Raw genomic sequence first — 13,229 nt, forward strand, 5'->3', positions numbered from 1 at the left:
CAGCCAATGTGATGGTGTCGCCGCCATCACGCAGGAGCCATCAACCTCCCCAACGGCCAGGCAGGAAAATATCTTATGCTCCTGGAGCACCTAAGTTCCCTAGATCCCACAGGGAGAGCTCGCACGAATTTGCAGAAAGCCCACAACGAGTCTCGTCATTACACACAAGTCCAGCAATCATTCGATCTATATCCGAGCTTGCGCTACTCCAAGAGCACAGGATATTCACCCACAGCCGGACCACCGGTGAGCCCCGGCGGGCTGGATCCAGCACCATTGCTACGCCAGACGGCTTCTGCTTCATAAGATTTAGAGTTTGCGCTTCAAATATTTATCAGGATTGGGTCCAGAAAACATTAGAGTCTAAACTTTTATCCTTCCAGCAGCTCCGAAGAAAACCACAGCGACAATGTAACTCTTTTTCTTTTCCCTTTTTTCTGGAAGCAACAAAAACGTAACTCGAATTCAAGTAGAGCAAACATAAACTGAATGCAACCTCTGCAGTTATGAATATCTGTTTGGTTACGGTACACAAATATGGCACCCTTCAGACGATGGAAAAAGATATCCATCCCAGGAACCTTACACAATCAACACATCAGTCTATCACACTGTGATTGGTAGAAACCACACATATTTTTCTCTCCTTGGAATGATATTCACACTACCATGTTTTTCTCTTCTTCTGTGAGGAAACAATCATACACATTGCCATCAGCGTAGCAGTGCAGTTTCTCTCCTGCATGCAAATTTTAACCCACAGCCGATGGCCGGTCTTGAATAAAGCCGGACAGGCACTCATAACCCCTCTGTCTTCCAGACTACAGAAGGACCCCTCTTCTCAAGTTCACAAGGGCGGAGCTTGTTCATTACACGCCCCATCATAGCCATCGCTGCGATGCTTGGAAACTGACCTTCAAGACAATCAGGTGGTGTGTTAGACTTTTGCGATTGCTTTCCTGGACTCGAAGCTCCATGAAAACTAGGGGTGCCACCTTGGCACCACCTCCCCATCCAGTGATTAAGACTTTTTGTTGACATAGGAGACGCATCTTGGTTTTGTTGGTCCATCAATGTTTCATGCACCACTTGGTCCTCAACCTGTTTGATCATGCAAGCACTGTCCCTCTTATAATCAAGCACTTGACCAAACACGGTACATGCCCCTCCAGGAGTTGCTATGTCTCCAGTCTTTGGTTTCTTGGAACAAGGAACATGTGGATCTGAACTATCACATTTCAGGCGTTTCAGCCACTTGTCATTTGGATCTGAGCATACTGGTGACTCAGTTGGAGCCTTGGAAATCGGATTTCTCATTCTGCTCATTTGAAAAAGAACTAGATCCAAATTCATGCTTGACGTTTTGGGTATGCTCCACTCTTTCTTACTAGCACAAGTTGCTTTGGAATAAGAGTTTTGATGCTCCGAGCTCATGTTGATTGTTTCATTTCCTTCACAGCAGCTTGATACTCTTTTAGTTGAGGAGGAGACTACCCGTTCAGTTTTTTCTGAGTCTGGGTAACCAGAGTCCTGTGGAACAATTGTTAGTTAGAAAACATTCATAATAAGTTGCACCTTTTCCAATATAAATAAAATGCTTTAGTTCTAGGGTTCCTGAAGCTGGTTAGACTATGAGCAACAGAAAGTTAAATGTACATGAATATACTAAATTAACAAATGGTCATATTTCAATGAAGTTATAATGTGGCAAACGAGATTCTGGAGTAGGAAAAGGATTCCACCAAAGACAACTAATTTTATGATCTTCAATGAGCAGACGTTGTGGGTGTTAGTACGTGCATCAAAGGAGCACTAGCTCCATCACGACCGGTCGGACTGAAAGTGCATCATAGGCCCCCGTAGTGAATTTTGATGATTTATGACAACATGATTAGGACAGGGGTGCGTGGAAGTTAGCTATCCACGTGCCAGAACCATGAGTTGGTTTCGAGATCTTAACTTGAACCAAGTGTGGAGAATGTTTTTTTGCTTAAATACCCAAACGCACTTGGTCCAAATCTTCCACAAAACCTGAGAACCTCTCAGTGATCCCTGATCAGAGCTGCCGAGTGTGTCATTCGGTCCCTCAGTGAGTTGAGAGAGTGGCACCAGTGCGTTTGGACCCTCCAAGCGAGGCGTCCGGATATACCAGGATGCTACAGAGGCCAACCGCTAGCGTTTGGCGTATCCGAGTGAGCAACACTCAGAACCTTTGAGACTGTGTAGCGTGGATCTTAGGTTTGGTTCCGTCTCTCTGAGATGGATAAATCCATCCGGACAAGCCGAAAGTAAGTACTCCCTCCGATCCATATTAATTGTCGCTGCATGTGTAGGAAGGGGAGCCTTGGCGCAGCAATAAAGGTGTAAAGCTGTTGCCTTGTGACCATGATGTCAGCAGAAATGTAGGGAAAGGCTGCGTCCAAAAAGACCCAAAGTGGTCGGACCCTTCCCCGAACCCTACACAAGCGGGAGCTACGTGCACCGGGGTGCCCTTTTTTAGAAATGCTTGTGTAGGTTCGTAGGCCTCTTACAGAAATGCAGGGAAAGGCTGCATACAAAAGGCCCAAAGTGGTCAGACCCTTCCCCGGACCCTACTCAAGCAATCAGAGTTATGTTCTTGAAAGGTAGGAATCTTTGGCAGCATGTTGATTTACAGTAGCATGCAAAGTGCGATTTTTTTAGAAAAGAAGATACATTTTTCACCTTTCAACTTTGAATTCTGAAACCAGTTCTTCTAATCCTGAAGTTCTCCAAATTTATTTGCATGTCACTCCCATTTCCTGATATTTTTCCGACCTCTGAAATAAAATAAGACATTCTGTTTTCATCTTTTTTTATTTTAATTTATTTTCCTGACCCCCCCCCCCCCCCCCCCCCCCACACACACACACACACGGACGCACACACAAAAAAATTAAGCAAACATGGATTTTCTAAGTTCTTTCCCGTCTGATTGATATGTTTGTATTTTCCCTTTTTTACATGTTTCTGATTTTTCATGATTTCCTTGATCTTTTTTTTCTTTCCTAATACAAGAATAAAGTCATATACTACTAAATAATCTTTCATGACTGCATAAATGCCTTCATGTTTCTTGGAAAACCAGACTATCTTTTGGTTGCATATAGTAAATTAACATAAAGCAAAGTGGAATTGTACCTTTTGTGTTGACGTTGAAGCTAACCCTGCAAAGAAACCAGAACAAACAAGTCATTAACATTACAGTGAGCAGAGGTAGTGCAAGAATGTATGTAGATTATCAGATGGCATGTTTTGACACAAACAACCTGACAAATACGTAAGTTCTGTCATCCAGGTGCACCAGAAGTTCAGAAGGTAAGTCAAGTTATACTAGATTATTTCATAACCGTCTCACCTGCTATGGATTTTGATGCATCATGAGTATCGCTGTACAATGTATCTGTTTTTGTCGAGAACTGTTTCTGTGTTTCCAATGAACATCTGCTTGTGTTACTGCGAGAATTCACCGAATATGTTGGATCTTTGGAGCATGTGAGATGTGATTTGGATGGTACTGTCAACATTTCAAATAAGCAGGACCCTTTTTGCTTGCTATTTGTCAATTTTTGCCTTGGTGGTTTTCTACAAGCCAGTGCTTCACCTTTGCTCTTCATTACTGGTGCCTTTTCAATTTTATCCAGTAACTTGGAGATCTCTGTGAAATTCACAGCAGAATCCACTTTGCGATATTGTTGTTCACCCTGTAACAAATTAGGAAATGTCACACCTTGGCCATTAATGTCCATATCAATGCCCTTGCCAATGGAAGAAGCATCAACTGATTTCATCTGGTATTCTCTATCTAATGCTGGCTCATAAAATACTACTTCCTCCAAATCCTGTTGTTTTTGGCATCTTTCAGATGTTCCTAACTTATGTTCCAACAAAGGTTCAACAATTTCATCGTCTTTTCTGCTTGCTGAAAATATGTCATTATTCTTGCTAGACTGATAAGGTGACCCTTTTGATGGGCTACCGAGGGAGTTAGTTTCATCCTTACTGCAAGAGCACGATTCTTCAACTGTCAAATGTGCTTTCAGATTTCTTCCTGCATGGTCGGAATTGAGACCGAGACAATCATCTTGATGAGGTTGGATGACTGCTGCAGATTTGCAGTGAGTCATATTTTCATCAGATACTTGGTGCGTGTGGAACTGATATTCCTTTGATGAAAATGCCATTGTATTAGACGCAGATATATTCGCCTTCAAATTATATTGTGGGACAAAAATTTTATCAGATGACGCAGAAAAAGCAGACCGTCTTGGGTTGAGTATACTGTCAATTTTCCTATTGATTGCAAACATAGGAAAATGACTCCATTCTGAACTCAGATTGTCAGAGCTCAAAAGTTTATGAGAATCCACAGATAAATCTGAAGGCTTATGTACAGAAAATCTTTCTGATATCACTGTCTTAGCAGCATATACATTCAGATTTTTCTGTACCATAGATCTTTCGAAAGGTCTATTAAACTGATCAGTATTCTTGCATTGAACTTCTTGGCAAACATCATGTGCTACACCCCACATATTAGAACTGAATTGCTGTGTATTCCCGGAAGATGCACCTCCATGGCTAACTCCAACCATCAACCTTTCAGCCATCCTAGCTTTCATGAGCTCAAAAGGTAAATTCCCACAATCTTTTGAATATCCGACATCATCGATTTCCTCAAACGGACTACAGCTCTTGCTATTTTGAGGTTCTGCACTGTGGCCATCTCTTGTCCAGTGTGCCATCCACAGGGAGTGCTTGCGGTAAGATGATTCTCTGATATCACTTTTGCTCAGCACCAAATCTTTTGGAAGCACCACCTGACATGAGTTTAGTTTAAGAAAATTGCCTGAAACTTCTGCAGCAAACAGGAAAAGAATGGTAGTAAGTCATTTTGTAGTGTGATATACCTGTCTATGCCAAATGAAACCAGTATATAGAAGAAAAGAAAGAAAGAGCTGGAGGACAACAATAGCTGTTAAAATTTACACAAATTGACACACGTAAATGTGAATTTGCACATTTTGCACAAAGGCGAAATATAGGGTTGATAGTTCAAACTTCAAATCACCCATTTAGCACAAATTATGAAAAGTACCACCACTTTATTAAGATAACAGTAACTTCGATTGTACTTGACATGTTCTACAGCATGTTACAGATTGGTACCAAATAGCAAGGGCAAGATTAGTAAAATAGTAAACTTTGACGGTCTTACCAAAGTCATTCTGATAGTTCTTTTTATCCCATTCTATGAAGTTGGACTGTCAGGTCATGAAACTTGTTCTACAACATGTTATAGATTGTCACAGTACCAAATAGTAAGGACAAGACTACTAAAATGGTAAACTTTGACCATTCTATGAAGTCATTCTGATGGTTCTTTTAAGTTTTAATCCCATTCTATGAAGTTGGACTGTCATGTCATGAAACTTGCTCAGACTCTTGTCATGAAACGGCGTAAAGTGAACGAATCTATGACTAAATAAATACAGTACAATACTACTAGTAGAGAATATTTTTTGCGGGGTCTATCCAACAATGTGGCAAACAACACAGGATAGACGTCACGAAAATACAAGGCATGGTAGAACTCAGTGAGATGCACACTTCGCAGAATTATGGAGGGCACAAGGGAAGGGGAACCATGGAGGTGCTTGTTAATTGTTAGTATAACTTTCAAGGAACCCCGAAGCTGAGACTGGTAACATGAAACAAGAAATCTACAGCAAATAAGAACAAGTAGCCATTCAAGAGAGAACAGGGAAATTCTGAATTACCTGGGCGACCGCTCGCCTCCTTTCTCCGACAGAATCAGATCAGAGCGCCTCAGCCGCGACTTCAGAAACCGCCAAGCTCCGGCAAGAACAGTCCGGCCAAGAACCTAAGCCGTTCGCTCGGGGCTCCTATGGTCCAGAACTACTCAGAAAGGCTTAAAAGACCACAAATTAGCAACTAGCGGCGGCGGGCGGCGGCACCTGTCCGTGAATCCACTTGCGCCACAGCCAAGGGCTAGCACGGCCGAGCGCTCAGCCCCGCCACTCCTTTCCCGCTCCGCGCGCCGCCGTCACAATCGCGGAATAAAAACGTGTGGGCGCGCGACGAGGCTTTCCGGCGGGGAATGATTCCTCTCCCTCTCCGCCTCGCGCAGGATTAGGGAGGAGAAACTGTGGTTGGTTGGTACACATACGGCCGCGTCTTGTCGCCATTAAAGGGTAGGATGGCGGGGAGAGGAGTGGAGCGGGGAGGACGGTGGAGCAGCCGGGGTGACGTAGCAGCTTCTCGGCCATGTAAACACTGGCAGGTGCATGATTTCTTTTTTGGATCCAGCCAGTCAACAAAATATCTCGGCGCGCTTTGCGCTTTTTCTGAGGCTCCATGCCGGCGATATTTATGGGTGCCACGTACCCTGCCCAATCTACTATTCAATGTATGTATATATCTCCCAGCCTGTCGGGTGCTGCCACGGTGCCACCAGTCCGAGGCTCCCAGCCACCCAGCCAAATCATCAGGACTCCTTGATTCAAAGAAATTTGAGTAAAATGCACTGGTGGTATTTGAACTTACGAAAAAAGCATGCTTTGGTCACTGTACTTCAAAATACGATTAATACGGTCACTTAATACGTCTACATGTAATTGTACGGTCATTGTTTTACGCCGCTCGTCGCCGCTCCATTTGACCACTTGTTGACCAATCCGAGGCGACAGCTGGCGTTCGCGAGGGGTTTCGCAGCATTTTTACAAGGAAACCCTTGGCTGGCTCTGTAATTCCTCCTATCTCCTTGTCTATTCGGCTACGATCATAACGAAAGGGGAGGAGGTAAAAGGGGAGGAGGGAAGGGCGATCGTCGGCGGCACCGCACCACCACCATTGGAGTCGCCGCAGAAGGGCGAGAGCCGCCGCGCAGGCGCGGTGCATCTCATTGCTGGAGCCGTTTCGTCGGGATGTCGCATGTTCGTCGCCCCGATGGTGCTCCGCCGCCCAACTACGGTAAGCCCTCACCTCGCCCCGCCATGGTTCTTGCGCTGTAAGCTATAGGGTCTGTGTTTGTTAGTCAGATACGCCCATCTGTATTTTGAAGATTTGCCTAGGGTTTTTTTTACCACGATTTGGGGGTTTCAGCGTATAGGGTTTTGGGTTTGGAGAAGGTGGTTGTTTCTAGGTTATTTGGGGCTGAAAGGTGCTATATGTTGCTGCATGTTGAAGATGTTGGTTGTGTAGGTGAATTAGATACTCAAAGGTGGTTGCTTGCATCTATTTCTTGCAGATTATGTAGAACAGAAATTCTGAAACTTAGTTGTGCTCTGTTTTGATGTATGCAGATAAGCCAGCAAGAAGTTTTCAGTTCAGTTTAACCATGGTGGTTATTTCCTTGGGCAAGGTAGCAATCGTTCATATGTCAATGGTCATCAATTGTGGTACGATGAAGTAGATGCAGATACTTGGTCTCCAATCATGGTTGAAAACCTAGTTGAAGAGATAGGATGGGAGATGGCAGGCAGGCTGAAGGTATATTACTGCATTCCCATTATGTCAATCAAGAGTAATGGGTTGAGAGAAATCAGAGGAGATAGTGACACATATCAGATGCTCACATTTGTGTCACTTGGGCATTACTCATTTAGTTTGTATCTTGACCATGAGGACAGTTTGAATGCAAACTTGACAGAAGATGGTGTGGTCAATTTCCCAATAAGGCAACTACCTCAAGTGCTTAGTCCTTGCAAGAGTAAACCAAATGAGCCACAAATTGCAGATATTGATGTTGAGCCTGAAGATGCAAATATGCCACACCCAATTCCTATACAGGTAGTGTATCCTCGAGAGCATGCAGAAGATGATGGTGTAAGCAACTATGTGTTTGCAAAAAGGAAAGCATCTTATGTCAGTGAAGATGTAAGTGTGGAGGAGCCAGATGTGATCCAGCCAACAACAAATGGTGATGATGATGATGATGATGTTGAAGGTCAAGGTGAATGTGGTAGAGGAAGATACTGCAAAAGGAAAAACAGACAGTGCAACTCATCTGGACGAGCAAGTTATGAAATGGAAACAAATGAGAGTGATTCAGATGACTCCAACTTTGATCCTGGGGCCATAGTGGATAGTGATTATGATATTAGTGATGGTGAAGATGATTTGTATGCTGATAATGTGGATATGGATGAGCCTGAAGACAGAAAGTTGAAAGAGAAGCAGAAGGAACAAAAAAAGAAAGTGCTTGTTAAAGGAAATGAGAAAGAAGCACATGAGCCAGTAGCACACGATCCTGAAGATGAGTTGTATGAGTTAGAAGGAGATGACTTATGGGCCCCTGATTCAGATGATGAAGAAATTTACATAAAGTTCAAGGCATTTAGAGCTCAGGACCTACACTGCCCCAAATTTCATGTTGGGCAAGTCTTCCAGACTGTTGAGTTACTCAGGAAAGCAATCAGGGAATACAGTTGCAAGAATAGAGTTGATGTGAAGCTCCTTGTAAATGATAAGAAAAGGGTGAAGGCAACTTGTGATGAGGATTGTACTTGGTACCTTTGGGCCTCTTATGATAGTAGGACAAAGTGTTTCATGGTCAAGAAATATGTACATGAACACACATGTACCAAGAAGTGGAAGATCAAGGCTTTCACTGCTCCTTTCTTAGCACAGAAGTACCTTGAGAGCTTTAGGGCAGACCAAGATATGAATCTGAGGAACTTTTCAAGAGTAGTTCAGAAGGAATGGCATATGACACCATCTAGGATCAAGTTGCAAAGAGCTAGAAGGCTAGCAATGAAGATTATATATGGTGATGAAGAGGCCCAGTACAATTTGATGTGGGACTATGGAAATGAACTTAGGAGAAGTAACCCAGGCAGCTCATTTTTTGTCCAACTTGATGATCAAGCAAGGTTCAGCAAAGCATATATGTGCCTGGATGCTTGCAAAAGAGGTTTTCTTCAGGGGTGTAGGCCAATGATATTCATTGATGGATGTCATACTAAGACAAGGTATAGAGGACAGCTACTAACTGCTGTGGGAATTGACTCAAATGATTGTATTTTCCCTATTGCTATTGTTGTAGTTGAAGTGGAGGACAAGCCCAACTGGTGTTGGTTCCTTGAGAGGCTTAAGAATGATCTAGGCATCATGAACACCACCCCATGGACTATTATGTCTGATAAACAAAAGGTAAATGATGTTGATCTTCATAACTTGCTCTTATGATACCTTCTTTCATTCAGTTTAGCACCATATGAAGTAGTTGTTACTTATTTTGCAGGGCCTAATAAATGCTGTAGATGAGCTGTTTCCATAGTCAGAACATAGGTTCTGTGTGAGGCACATGTGGCAAAACTTCCAGCAGCAATTCAAAGGTGATGTACTAAAGAACCAACTTTGGAAGATAGCAAGAAGCAACACTATTGTGAAGTATGAGTAGTACATGAATGAGATGAAGGAAATTAACTTGTATGCCTACAAATGGTTGCATGAGCTTGAACCTAACACTTGGGTTAGGGCTTTTCAAAGTGATCTACCCAAGTGTGATATCTTGCTCAACAACAATTGTGAAGTATTTAACAAGTAAGAACCAACTGCATTGATGTTTTAATATGCTAGTTGTTACTCTATTCAAATATTTAGTGATGTGTGATTTACATGGATAGGTACATATTAGATGCTAGGGAGCTACCAATATTGTCAATGCTTGAAAGGATTAAAGGGCAATTGATGCAGAGGCACTACACCAAGTAGATAGAAGGAGATAAGATGAAAGGAGACATATGCCCTAAGATAAAGAAAAAGGTTGATAAGCTAACTGAATGGGCAAACACCTGCTATGTTGATGGGGCTGGTGATGGAGTCTTTCAGGTTGGTGATAGAGGGACTGACTACATTGTTGATTGGCATAGTAATGAGTGTAGCTGCAAGAGGTGGCAGAAGGGTGGCACACCATGTGTACATGCTATAGCATGTGCTAGACATGAGAGAGTGGATCCCCTCCTACTGGTTAACCAATGTTATTCTGTTGGGATGTTCAAGAAAGCATACAACAACAACATCATCATCTACCCCTGCAGAGATAAGACAGAATGGGAAAGGATGAATGGACCCCCAATTAAGTCACCATTGTACAGCAAGCAGGTAGGCAGGCCATGCAAGAGCAGAAGGAAGGCCCTACATGAAGTTTCTTGCAACAATGGTGGCAAAAAAAATGTCAAGGCATGGTGTGATCATGCATTGCAACTATTGTGGAGAGCCAGACCACAACATCAAAGGCTGCAAGTACCTCAAGGCTGATCTGCCCCCTCCAAATGTGCAAGCTCCACCACCACCACATGGAGATGATAAAGCTCCTAATGCAGAAGTTGATCCAAATGTGGAAGCTAGTAATGCAGATGGTGCTCCAAATGTAGGAGATGATGAGCAAGTCATTACTCAGGTATGTCTTCCATCATTTGTACTGTAGGTTTTCTTGCACTATTGGATAATCAGAAATATTGCAAAGATATGATTCAAAATTACTTGCACTTCAATAGGAGTAGAACTCTCTAGAAAATTATGTCATAGAAGATCTCATGGTTGATCATACGGTTCAAAATGTAAGTTAATGTGCTTGTTTCCTATAATTGATCTTAAGTTCATTGATAAAACATGTTATTCTGAACTGCAATATGTACATTTTCCATCCAGAGACCTCTGCCAAGAGTGGTTGCAATAGGGCCTATACCAGAATCAACTTTCATATGTGCTGCCAGGGCCATGCTCAATCAAACCCAAGGTAACACAAGCAACAATGGGAGCTTAAGCACAATCCAACAAGGTGACTTGGCCAAAAGATTGCACTCCTCAAGAGTCAGGGAGACAAAGAACTGGAAGATAAGAAGGAAGCACTTCTTGCAGCAAGAAGGGATGAACAACAAAATAAAGCAGAGGAAGTTGCCAGGAAGATACATCAGCAAAAGGAGAAGAAAGCACTGGAAGCAAAGAGGAAGAGGTAGTCACAAGCTCAGAAGAGAGGGAAGAGAAAAGAAGAAGCTGCAAAAGCAAAGCAAGATAAGGAAGAGACAAGGCAGATCAGTATGGAGACCAAGAAAGTTGTGGCTGCTGAGAATAAAGCAAGGCAGTAAGCTCAGAAGAATGCTCAAAAGGAGGAAGTTGCAGCCAAGAAGAGAGCAAAGAAAGAAGTTGCGGCAGCAAGAAAAAGAGCAGACAGGGTAGCTGCTGCTGAGGCTAGGAAGGAGGAAATGAGGCTAATAGGTATTGCTCTTGGCAAGAGGCTTGCAGGTCCACATCCTGATTCAGATGATGATCTTGTGCTTCCCAGTAAGACTAGAAGCACTTCAATGTTTGACATCTTCAGATGATGTACCCGTTGTGTAGCATGTTGTACTTAATCTCCAAGGCATGATGTAGTAGTATCTGACTACTGAGAAATGTTATAATTCATCCATACTGATGTGTACACATGAGTATGGATCAATTGTTGATCATTTTGTAACTGAATGCACTTGTGTATTTGAATTGTTGGTACTTCCCGGATATGTTTTGTTGGTACAAACCATAATTTTGATGGTACTTCCCAGATATGGAGTGTTGGTTATGCATATGCTTTTCTCGCTCAATGCACTTGTGTAACTTAATTATGTCTGCTACAATCATAACAATGGTCAAATGTACACAGAAGCCAAATATGACAGCAAGATGATAACAGCATCAAATAGCTTTCCAATGTACACAGAAGCCAAATATGATAACAAAAAAATGATCTCTTCATATGACAGCAAGATGATAACTTGCAGAACATTAACTTCCATTTTACCTGCATCATGTCCTAATGTACACATAATCAACTTGCATAAAAATGATATCTTCATATGACAGCATCAACAGCTTCAACAAGCCAAATTAACTTCCATTTGCAGTAAAAGATTGTCACTTGCTTACATATTGCAAAAGCATCACTTACAATGCAAAAGATGTTGGGGAACGTAGTAATTTCAAAAAATTTCCTACGCACACGCAAGATCATGGTGATGCACAACAACGAGAGGGGAGAGTGTTGTCTACGTACCCTCGTAGACTGGAAGTGGAAGCGTTATAACAATGTGGTTGATGTAGTCGTACGTCTTCATGGCCCGACCGATCAAGCACCGAAACTACGGCACCTCCGAGTTCTAGCACACGTTCAGCTCGATGACGATCCCCGGACTCCAATCCAGCAAAGTGTCGGGGAAGAGTTCCGTCAGCACGACGACATGGTGACAATCTTGATGTTCTACCATCGCAGGGCTTCGCCTAAGCACCGCTACAATATTATCGAGGATTATGGTGGAGGGGGGCACCGCACACGGCTAAGAGAACGATCATGAAGATCAACTTGTGTGTCTAGAGGTGCCCCCCTGCTCCCGTATATAAAGGAGCAAGGGGGGAGGCCGGCCGGCCCTAGGGCGCGCCAAGGAGGAGGAGTCCTCCTCCTAGTAGGACTAGGACTCCCCTCTTTCCTACTCCTACTAGAAGGGGAAAGGAAGGGGGAGAGGGAGAAGGAAAGGGGGGCGCCCCCCCCCTCTCAAGGAGTCTAGCATGAGCAACTTCAAGCTTAGAATTTTTAGTTTCAAAAACATTGGCCACCTCAAGAGCTCTATCACGAGATTCCTTCACTCTAGATAATTCTAGAGCAAAAGTCTCCTCAAGAGATTCCTTGGTGGTTTGTTCAAGTTCAAGAGCTTGAGAGAGGTCCGCAATCTCATTAGCGTAATCACGCTCATGACCTTCCATTTTATCAATGGTGACCTCATGCTCCTCAAGACGAGATTCCAACTCATCAATATATTTCTTGCCCTCAATTGCAATAGACATGATTTCCATGAAGTTGGAACGAGCAATTTTATTCTTAAGAAGAGCTTTAAAATCATTTCCCCCTTAATTTTTAAGGAGGCAACATCATCATTCTCTTCATCATAATCAACATCATCATCACTCTTGCCATCATCAATATCATCACAAGATATATTGGGATTCAAAGTGGGAGATACCTTTGAAGCCTTGGCCATAAGGCAAAATGTAATAGATGGTGATGTAGGATCCCTTGAAGCATCATTCAAGACCACATCTTGTTTCATGGAGTGTTGGGTTTCCTCTACATTGTTAGCACAACAATTCGAGGAAATATATGCATTTTTATTATGGCAACAAGACATAGTAAACATATCATCATAAGATTTAGT

General features: G+C 42.9%; 1 pseudogene across 1 annotated transcript; it reads right to left on the bottom strand.

Moving 5' to 3' along the window:
• Positions 1 to 481: 481 nt before the first annotated feature.
• Positions 482 to 4,845, bottom strand: LOC123061844 (uncharacterized; annotated as a pseudogene). The gene is made up of 3 exons (XR_006429365.1): positions 3,377 to 4,845; positions 3,160 to 3,185; positions 482 to 1,530 (listed from the first exon to the last, which is right to left on the bottom strand). The product of XR_006429365.1 is annotated as an uncharacterized protein (transcript).
• Between the last annotated feature and the right edge of the window lie 8,384 nt (positions 4,846 to 13,229).

The sequence above is a fragment of the Triticum aestivum genome, chromosome 3A (genome assembly GCF_018294505.1).
Source record: "Triticum aestivum cultivar Chinese Spring chromosome 3A, IWGSC CS RefSeq v2.1, whole genome shotgun sequence".
Lineage (NCBI taxonomy): Eukaryota > Viridiplantae > Streptophyta > Magnoliopsida > Poales > Poaceae > Triticum > Triticum aestivum.